This window comes from Mus caroli, chromosome 13, assembly GCF_900094665.2.
Source record: "Mus caroli chromosome 13, CAROLI_EIJ_v1.1, whole genome shotgun sequence".
Lineage (NCBI taxonomy): Eukaryota > Metazoa > Chordata > Mammalia > Rodentia > Muridae > Mus > Mus caroli.
This window is the reverse complement of record NC_034582.1, coordinates 45,593,726-45,604,830: the sequence shown is the minus strand read 5'-3', so window position 1 is coordinate 45,604,830 and position 11,105 is coordinate 45,593,726.

Genomic DNA, 11,105 nt, shown 5'->3' with positions numbered 1-11,105 from the left:
ACCTAGAACAAAGCAGAGTGATGAGAGACATAAGCCATGGCCATCAATCATATCAGCCCCAGAGGCCACAGACATCCAGTGAAAAACAAGGTGATCACAAACAGGGACAGCAATCAGGCCTTGCTGCCCAGAAAGTCTGTGCCCAGGAGACTCTTCCCACATAGTCCATACAAAACATAATTCTGGGTCACCTTTACCATGTCCCTCAGGCATCAGTCAGTAAGGTGGCACATCAGATCAACCCAATGCTTCTCATGCATGTTAGCAGAAGAAATATTTTTCAATAAATATATGTCCCACAAAGGAAAGCTTTACTTCTTATGTGAGCATACCCTCTGTGTTCTAATGGCTGCTTCTTCTCAGGGCAGAGACTGTTTCCTGGCTGTGTTTCTCAGTGAAGTGACTTCTGTCTGCACTGAGCTGGGCACAAGACAGGGTACGCATTTGGTCATCCTTGAAGAAGCTTCTAGAAGGAAAGGAAACACAGAGAAGTGACCATAACACTGACACACTCATCCATTTTCCCTAGCTGCACTGTGAGACTCGCCATCCCAGTACCAGAGAAAGCATCTTCACATATGAGGAGAAACACCATCCCTCTAGGGACCCCACCTCAGGGACTTGCTCAGCTTGACCCTCTGGCTAGGTTCTACATTTGTGCAGGTGTAGGTATAGGTACTCAGAGGCATAAGAAGGCCCAGCATCTCACACATCACAAGGAGGGCTCAGGAATGCCTGGGCTGTGCTAGTCTCCTGTGCCGTAGGCTTCCTGGAGAAAAATGAAATCCCCAGGACAGAAGCCAGTCCTCCATGATGAATCCTGTGGGACCCGAGCCTGGCAGCCCCTCAGCTTGCCTGGGTGACAAAGTAGTGTTGTCCTCCTCAGTTGTGGTTTGAATAAAAATGGCTTCCAAAGGCCCATAGGGAGAGGAGGGATGTCCTTGTTGGAGTAGGTGTGGCCTTGGTAGAGGAAATGTGTCACTGTGGAGGTGGGCTTTGATGTCTCATAGGCTCAAGCTAGGCNTAGTGACTCAGTCTTCCTTCCTGCTGCCTGCAGACCCAGATGTAGAACTCTCAGGTACCATTCCAGCACCATTTCTGCCTGAATNCTGCTATGCTTCTTGTCAGGATAATGGACTAAACCTCTCAACTGTAAGCTGGCTCCAATTAAATGTTTTCTTTTATAAGCTTTGCCATGATGTCCCTAACTAAAACAGTAGTTATTGTTTGCCCCCTCCTCCCAAGACCCCTTGGAGATGCCACACTGAACCTTATCCCTGCAATGTGTGGTGACTACCAATGGCATTTGAGGAATGTGTCACTCTGACCAGAGCTCTCCTGCTTTCAATCTTCTCAAGCCTATGTGTGGTGTCCATGGGCAAGAAGCCTCTGTCCTCACAGGACATAGCACCAACTCTAGGGATGGGACCGTTGGCTCTGAGAATCCTCTCTCTAACATCATCCCAGTGACCCTTGCTCTTGGCCTAAACCACAAGCCTGGATAAACCTCAGTTCCATCACAGACTTTTGAAAGCAAGAATCAAGAAATACTATTTCCTAAGAGACTTTTTAACTCCAGAAAGCATGAATTGCTGATTAATGGGAAAGCCAGACCTAAAAATTCTCAATGTGACTCATACCCTGGTCACCTTTATACATACACAAAGCACTAACACTACACTCAGGGCAAAGGAGGGTTCCCAATGTTATCAAGAGCATGACCTGGGATCATACAATAAATCCTTCCAGGCTTCCAGCACTTGCTGTCCCATGAGACCAGCCAGAGACCAGGCTATCCTACAGGAGTGGCTCACACAAAGGGGATTTTTCAAAGTACAGGAATTACCTGGGCACTGAGCAGGCCTGGAAGGGTCCTGGCTAGGCAGCACTCAGCTCCAGGCAAGCTTCAAGTCCCAGGGTCCATCCACTTGGGCATGAAGATGCATCAAAGCAGAGGAGCAGCCTGTTTTGCTGCTCTAAAGCCTTCCAGAGATTCCCACTATGAGAACACAGGTCACCTTTCCCCTAATTTAGGTGCAAATGGGTGCATATCTGTCTGTCTGATTACCTGTGCGTCACACACCTGCAACACCTTGGAGGCTTCTGATATGAAAGCCTGCTCCATTTCCTGGGCTGGTGTAGCTCCTTCTTCCTCCAGACAGGTACCTTGGGATGAAGAGGAAGAGAAGTTGGAGGTCTGCATTTTTTCTGTAGCCCACAGGGGGCAGTATAGGGCCTGAGTTCCCAGGGGCTCCTCCCACTTCCCCTCCCTCTTCCAAACATTCCTCCAGCACTCCCCTAGAAATTGCCTCCCCTTTAGGGTCTCCAGAGCCCTGCTCTGAGACTTCCTTGTCTCCTCCCATACCAGACTCTGCAGGACTCTCAGGATGGGCTACAGTTGGCAAAGTCATCTCAAGCAGACCAGTGGCCCCAGATGCATGGTTTCAATATTGCCAGGCATGTCAGCTCCCAGTCAAGTCCCAGCACCCCCAGCACCTCTGAATTCCCCCCAAAAGCCATGGGGGACACAGGTTCTCTGTTGGTTCCTGGGTAGGGATCCTTACAGGAAAGCTTCCAGCCGATACATGAACAAGGTCCAGATCTGTTCTACTCCGGCATCACTGCACACCCAGCAGTTAAACAGCTGAAGAGCAGCAAATCTTTCAGATACATCCTGATTGGCTGCAGGCATCATGTGCAGCGGGCACCATGTGATCACCTGGCAGCTTGTGATTGAATCCATTTGTGTGATTGGCTGGAATTTCGTTGCTGTGATTGGCTGACGCTCGGTTGCTTCCTTACAAGATTAACCTACCCTTGGTTCATATAGGAAATGAGGTTACAGGTCTCTGTATGGTGGCCACACAGGACAGACTCATTGGTCATTTTATGGATTTTGTCCAAACTGGAGTTCAACAGTCCCGTTTCTTTTGTCCTTCCAGGTCACTCAAGTATGGCCGTTGATGGGCCCTGCCACTGTCTGCCAGGATTGAAAGGAATCTTAAGGATTCCTTACAAAGTTCACAGTGCCAGGTTAGCCCAGCACTCTTAGGAATTCCTTCTTTGGCATTCTGACTATAAAGGCACGATTTGGTGGGAAAGAAGAGCAACTCTTTGTTCAATAATTAAGGAGAGTCCTAAGAGATACAGGCAGACAATATTGCTGACATTCATTCTTCCTCAGAACGCTCTCTGAGGCACAGGGAACAAAGCTGTTCAGTTTGACAGTCAGGCCTCAGAGGCAGCTCAGCAGCTTGTGAGCCCCACTGCTCACAGGCTGCAGATGGACTCCTCACTGCAGGGTGACTGACTGAGAGGTGCCCATTCCTGCAAACCACCTGGCAACAGGCATCTTAGTGATCCACAGGCCAATCCATTGCCTGCTTTGATTAATTTAACCATGATGATTTGGGTCAATGGTCTTTCTCCTCCTATCTGTGGGATTAATACTACCCTGACACTCTCTAAAATCAAACTTTGAAAGAGAATAAAAGAGAATTGTTTCATGTTGTTTTGAGACAAGGACTTGCTATTAGCACAGGCTAGACTAAAACTTGCTGCAATCCTGACTTAGTCTCCCTAATGCTTGGAAACACAGGCATGAACGTCTATACCCAAGAGAACATCAAGAGAAGAGAAATCTCAACTCAAACTGATGAGCGTATCCTCCTGCCATCAGGAATTTGGGAGGCCAGAAGGCAGCGGGCTGATATAGTCAACGTGGTAAAATTTGAGAACATTTCTGTCAGTAGTATTCACTGTATATGTGTGTGTGTCCCCAAAAGACAATTATGCTGTTTGTATTCTATTTATGGTGTTTCTGATAAATGTATACTTTGTATGGCTGTTTTAGATAGAGAAAAAAATCAGCCAATCAGTTTACTCCAATGAGTGTTTAACGCATGCTCTGTGGAGATGTCATTTCTTTGGCGTTCCTCCCAAATGGGAATTTACTATGTCACACTTCAGACACACAAAACAAAGCAAAAAACCCTTCCTGCTTGGGAACATGATTCCAGACTTAAGAATTTGCTCAGTGCTGTCTAGCTAGAATTTTATATATATGTACATGTAAACATATACATATGCATACATATACATGTGTATGTGTGTGTGTGTGTGTGTGTCTCTGTGTGTGTGTAAATAGCTATGCAAACCACTGTTCCATATTTCATGTGGTCCATAGAAGAAGTATATTTTCATTTTTTATGTATATATGAGACTAAGCTGCTGTCTGAATAATTTTCTGTAGTGGTTTAAGCAGTTGACCTGTTGCAGTTGGAGATTAATAAACAGAGAGTGCTGCAGATTCTGCCTAGAGATTCACAGGTTAAACCCAGCTTTTAAAGGTCAATGCCAATGTGTTTTAGTCGTGGGGCAAGTAGCCAGGCGAATGACTCGGGACCACCTGGCCTTAAGTTACCTGTCAGCTGAGATCTGGGGATCTGGAGAACTGGATCCTGCAGGAGTGCAGCTTCAGTTGTACATTGCTAGTCAGCCTCCAGTAGGAGACAGTCCCTGGGAGGCAGACCCTTCACAGAGCCTTCACTGCCCTGGGTAGTGATCCCCACACCTTCACAGGATCCCAGAGCTTAAGAACTGGGCAAGTGGGCGGGGCTTTCTTATTTGGGGCGGGGTTGAGAGCAGGGGGCGGGACTGTGAAGGTGATTCTGTAGGGGCAGGGTCAGACTGTGAAGTTGGAGCCTCAGGTGAAAGGGTTCTAGGTCTTCAAGCAGTTGATCTCCTGTGCAGCAGTTGGTTGTTGAGTCCAGTGATCACAGCCGTTGGAGCAGCAGTTTCTTCTTGCTCCACACTTAGTTGCTGCCACTGACAGAGCAGCTTAGCAATGCTCAGGCTTTGGCCCCAGGCCATTGTCCAGGCCACCCGAACCTGCAGCGGGTATTGAAGGGCCAAAGCCAGTCAGGGAAGCTGCACCAGGCCAGGCTGATGGAATAGGAAGAAGATTGAGGTAGAGTGATTTGACTTTTTTAAACTGCAGCTTACTTGCCATTGTGTTTATACAACAACTGTCTCCTCCCTCCTGGCCCCAAACAGGGTTTCTCTGGCTGTCTTGGAACACCCTATAGATCAGAGAGATCTACCCAGGTACACTAAAGACTTTTTTATTTTTACTTATTTATGTCCCAAATGCTGCCCCCATCACCCTCACAGAGTTCCTCTCCCCTCCCCTCCCTTTAACCTTTGAGGCAGCTGCACTCTCCCCCAAGTCCCAATATCCCTTCACCCCTGTAGTCTGTGCAGGATTAGGTCCACTCTCTCCCACTGAGACCAGAAAATGCAGCCCTCTGATACATATAAACTGGGGGCCTTGGACCAGCCCCTGTATACTCTGGCTGGNGGCTCAGTCTTCTGGGAGTTTCTAGGGGTCCAAGTTGGTTGACACTGTTTGTCTTCCTGTGGGGTGGCCATCTCATTAAGATCCTTCAGTCCTTCCCCTAACTCTTCTACAGGGATTCCCAACCTCCATCCAAGGTTTTCCAGTGTTTTGTGAGTGTCTGCATCTATCTCAGTCAGGTGCTGGGNAGAGCCTCTCAGAGGAGCTGCTAGGATAGACTCCTGTCTGCAAGCACATTGTAGCATCACTAATAGTTTGCCTGCCCATAGGATGGATGCAAAAATAGGCAGGTCACTGGTCCGCCATTCCTTTAGTCTCTTCTCCATCTCTATCTCTGCATTTCTTTTAGATAGGTCCAATTTGGGGGTCAAACATTTTACAGGTGGGTTGATGTCCCCAACCTTCCACTGAGGGTCCTGTCTGGCTACTGGAGGTGGTTGCTTCAGGTTCCATATTCCTACTGTGGGGGGTTTCTGCGAAGGTCACCTACACTGAGCCTCCCTTATCCCAGGTCTCTGGAGCTTCCTAGAGAACTCTCTCCCAAACCCCATCCCAGCCCAGCAGCTGTGTATTTCCATTCATTCTCCTGGCCCTCTGGGCCTCTCTCCTGCTCTCTCCAAGACTTTTATCAGGAAGGGGTATTGGTTTGTCAAATGCTTTTTCAACATCTAGGCAGATAATCATGTGGGTTTTTTCCTTTCAGTTTGTTTATTTAGTGGATTACAATGTATTGAAGGATTTTCATATATTTAACCACACCTATATATTTGGGACAAAGCCTACTTGATCATGGTGGTTGCTTTCTTTGATGTTTTCTTGGATTCAGTTTGCAAGTATTTTCTTGAATAATGTTGCATAGTGGCCATTAGGGAAATGTGTCTGAAATTTGCTTTGCTGTTTCTTTATGTGTTTTAGGTATTGGGGTGACTGTGGCCTCATAGAGTTTGGCACTATTCCTTCTGTTTATATTTTGTGGAATAGTTTGAGAAGTATTGGCATTATCTCTTTTTGAAAGTCTGGTAGAATTCTGTGCTCTCTCAGCATTGTATTGGTACAGAGACAGGCAGATGGATCAATGTAATAGAATTGAAGATACAAAAATAAATTCACACACTTATGGATTNTTGATCTTTGACAAAGAAGCCAAAAATATACAATGGAAAATAGAATGCATCTTCAGTAAAAGGTGTGAGTTTAAGTGGCAGTCAGTATATGGAAAAATGAAAACAGATCCATATTTGTCATGTTGTACACAGCACAAATCCATCTGGATCAAGACCTCAACATAAAACAAGATACACTGACTCTAATAGAAGAGAAAGTGGAAAAGAGCCCTGGACTCATTGGCATGGAGCAACATTTCCTAAACACAACTCTGACTCTAAGGTCAAGAATTGATAAACTGGACCTCAAGAAACTTAAAAGCTTATGTAAGGCAAAGGACATAGCCAGTAAGACAAATTTACAGCCTACAGATTGGGGGAAAAACTCGTCACTAACCCCAAAGCTGATAGAGGGTTAATATCCAAAATATATAAAAAACTCATGGAGCTAACCTCTAGAAACCCAAACAATCCAATCAAAAAATGGGGTATGGAGCTAACCAGAATTCACAACAGAGGAATCTGGAATAGCCAAGATGCACATAAAGAAATAGTCAATGTCCTTAGTCATCAGGGAAATGCAAATCAAAATGATCCTGAGATTCTGCCTTACACCAATCAGAATGGCTAAGATCATAAACTCGGGTGACAGCACGTGTTGGGGAGAATGTGAAGAAAGTCAAACTCTCCTCCATTGCTGTTGGGATTGCAAACTGGTAGACCACTCTGGAAATCAATCTGGATGTTGCTCAGAGAATTTGAAATAGATCTTCCTGAAGACCCAGCTATACCTCTCTTGGGAATATACCTAAAGATTCCCCATCATGCCACAGGGACACCTGTTCCACTATGTTCATAGCAGCCTTGTTTGTGATATTCAGAAGCTGGAAACAACTCAAATGTCCCACATTCAAAAATACATACCTAAAATATGGTTGATTTACACAATGTACTATTATTAAGAATGAGGATATCATGAGTTTTGCATGCAAATGGATGGAACTAGAAAATATCATCCTGAATAAAGTAACTCAGACCCAAAAGGACATGCATGGTATATACTCACTAATAAGTGGATATTATCCATAAAAGCAAATAATAGATAAGTTACAATCCACAGAACTCAATAAGGTTAACAATCAGAAGATGCATCAACCCAGTTTGGAAGGGAGTAGAAAGCAATCTTGGTTGTGGGGGGCAGAGAGAGAGAGGGAATTGTGTAGGAGAGGAGACAGGGAAGAGAAAATGGAAACATGATCATAATTGAGGTGGGTGTCAGGAAACAGTAGTGAAGCCTAGAGGGCCAGCAGAAAGAATGGAAACAGGCAAATTCAGGAGGTAGGGGGTGGGAGAACCCTCCAGAATGTACCAGAGACCTGAAGGTGAAAGATACCCAGGACATAGATGGAGGGACCTTAGATGAAATTCTTAACAGTGGGGAGAGGGAACTTGTAGAGTCCACCTCCAGTAGAATGACAGGGNATCAAGTGGAGGAATGGGGTTGCCATCCCAGAGTCAAAAACTGTGTTTCAGAATTCTCCCTGTCTAAAGGAAATAAAGGAACAAAAATGGAGAACAGACTGAGGAAAAGGAGGTCCAGTGACCAGGCCAAATTGTTATCCAACTGAAAGGGACACTCCAAAGCCTGACAATATTACTGATGTTATGGTGTGCTTACACACAGAAGCCAGCATGGCTGCCCTCTGAGAGGCCCAACATGCAATTGAAAGAATCAGATGCAGTTACAGTGAACCGAAGCTGGGGCCCCTGTGTTTGAATTAGGGAAAGGCTGGAAGAAGCTGAGGAAGAGGGTGACCCCATAGGAAGACTAGCAGTCTCAACCAAATTGAACCCCCAAATTGTCTCAGGCAAGGAGCCACAAATAAGACAGCATACACTAACAAATATGAGGTTACCAACACATATACAGCAGAGGACTGACTGGTCTGGCCTCAGTGACGAAGATGTATCTAACCCATGAGACACCTGAGGCCCCATGGAGTGGGGTGGGGTGATATGTTGCAATGTCTTCATGGAGATGTTAAATGAGGAATGGGATGAGGAGGTGTCAGAGGGCAGACTGAGAAGGGGATAACAACTGGATCGTAAATATGATCAAGGACTAATACTAATACTTATAATAAAGAAAAAACAAAGACACTATTACATTTGCAGGCAAATAGATGAAACTAGAAAATATCATCCTGAGTGATGTAACATGGATTTGGAAAGACATGCATACTAAGTAGTCACTAAAAAGTGGACATTAACTACAAAATATAAAATAACTATTCCTCAATCAACAGTCAGAGAGACACTACAGATCATGGAGGGCCCAAGAGAGGATGATTGAATCTCATTTAGAAGAAGCAATCCAATAGATGTCAGAGGTAGATGGAAGGAAAGACCTGGGTGGGAGAGGGTTTGAGGATCAGCAGATGGAACTAGATGCAGACACACAAAGCCCAACTTTAGGCAGGGTTTGGGGAGTCTTGTGGAAGGGNTGGGGTAAGGGTTGAGGGAACCAGAAGGGTCAAGGACACCACCAGATGATCTGCATAGTCAATTAACTGGAGCACATGGGGGCTCACAGAGTCTGACCCACCAACCAAAGAGCTTGGAAAGGTTAGCAATTGTCCCCCTACACATTTGTAGAGGGTGTGCAGCTTAGACTCCACATGGGTCACTGAAAATTTGAGGAGGAGTTGCCTCTGACTCTGTTGCCAGCTTTTGGGTTCCCTTCCCTCAGCTGGACTGCCTGGGTGAGCTTCAGTGGCACAGGATGCACTGCTTCCAGTTGATTGTTGAGGCTGGTTGCTACCCAAGGTGGGGTGTCTCCCCTCTTTGATGAGAAGGAAAGGGAGTAATGGGCAGATCGATTTGTGCAGTTGGGAATGGAAGAAGTGACTACAATCAGGATGTAAAGTAAATAAAGTTTATTGGAAAAAAGATACTTGAATAGCACAGAAAAGATCCCATGAATTGAAAATGAAATTACATGAAATTTAAAAGGCCCTGTGCAGAAAAAGATGCTTGCATCTCAGGCCTAGAGGATCAGAGATCATCCCTCTAGTGAAATTCTCTGTGGGGTCTTAACGTCTAGAATGTATAAACAATGGTGATTACTAAATATCAAAAGTAAACCAACCAATAAAGGACTAAAGAATAGTTTTTAAAAGGTAATACACAGAAGATGATAATTATTCTTCCAATATTTCAATATTCTTAGCTTTTCATGTTAATTAAGGTTCAGAATATATANAGAATACAAGAAATTAGATAGCAACAGACAAAATAACCCAATCAAATAATAGGGTACAGAGCATAATGGAGAATTCTCAACAGGGAATACTTCAATATTCTTTGCCTTCAGGTAGGTAAGATTATAGCAATACTGAGATACAATTTTACTTAATGACAATGGCTNAGATCAAAACAAATGAGAAATTCTAGCAAAGATGAGGGAAGGGACGTGTCAGAAGCTGCTATTGGGTATGTAAACTGGTGTTTAAACAGCATGGTGGAAATTGGTACAGAGTTTCCTGAAAATAGAACTACCTTAGGCCCAGATGTACTATTTCTGAGCATGGACTCAATGGATGCAGTCTACATCCTGCCAAGATATGCCTGCACATCCATGGTGTTTGTGGTACTTCTCCCAATGGCAAGACAATTAGGCATTTTAAAAATACCTAAATAAATTCTATCAGAGTTTCCTAATTTGAAAGAGTGAATATGTAAAGGAAAGTATCCAAATACTACTAAGCATTCAAACTATCATAGGCAGATCAGTTCATAATAAGCCACATGCATTCTTATGGTTAGGAAATGAATTTCATTTTTCTTACAATTCTGTACCCAAAGACAAAAAAGTACAGTAGTTTTGATTATATTAAAAAAACAAATCTAATAAATAAGTGATAAAAGGAAGTTTTGTGTATGACTTGAGACAATCTGTGATCACAGAATGAACAGACTGGGTTCCGCAGACAGAAGACAACCTGACAGTGACAATAACAAAGAAACAACTCAAGTTCCATCGAGAAGCTCACTTTGTCAAAATCTAAGAACCTGATCTACTCATGTAGGTATCTTCTAGGAGGCAAACATACAATGTACCTTTCTGGTTGACTCCTGAAATACACCTGAAAGAATGTTTGGCTGANGCAGACACAGGTGAAAGAATGTTTCCTATAGGAAACATATGAAATGATGAATAATGTTTAGATGGAACATTAATATGATCCCACAGACAGTGGGAACTTGAGGTTTGGTTTGCCTAGCTCCATTTTGCTACTCATTGCAGGTGTAAAGCTTATATTGGTTCACATTACAATTGCTGAGTTTCAAAGAAACCCACGAAAGAACTTCTAGTGAGATTCCTGAGGATTTTGCTGCTTCCTTGGACTCAGACCTCATTGGCAGTCTCACAGATTCATCTGCATTCAACTGCCCTCGCTGACTCTTGTGTGGTGTCTGCCCAGTGGACTGGTCTGCAGGAACTGATTCCTGTGTGGTGTTTGCTAGGGAACTGGACTGAGACCAACAAAGTTTGTAGTTGCCCAGTAGAACGATTTCTATACAGGTCTGCTTCCCCCATATCCTAACAACCTTTCTTTCCCACTTCATCTGGTGGTTTGTGGGCT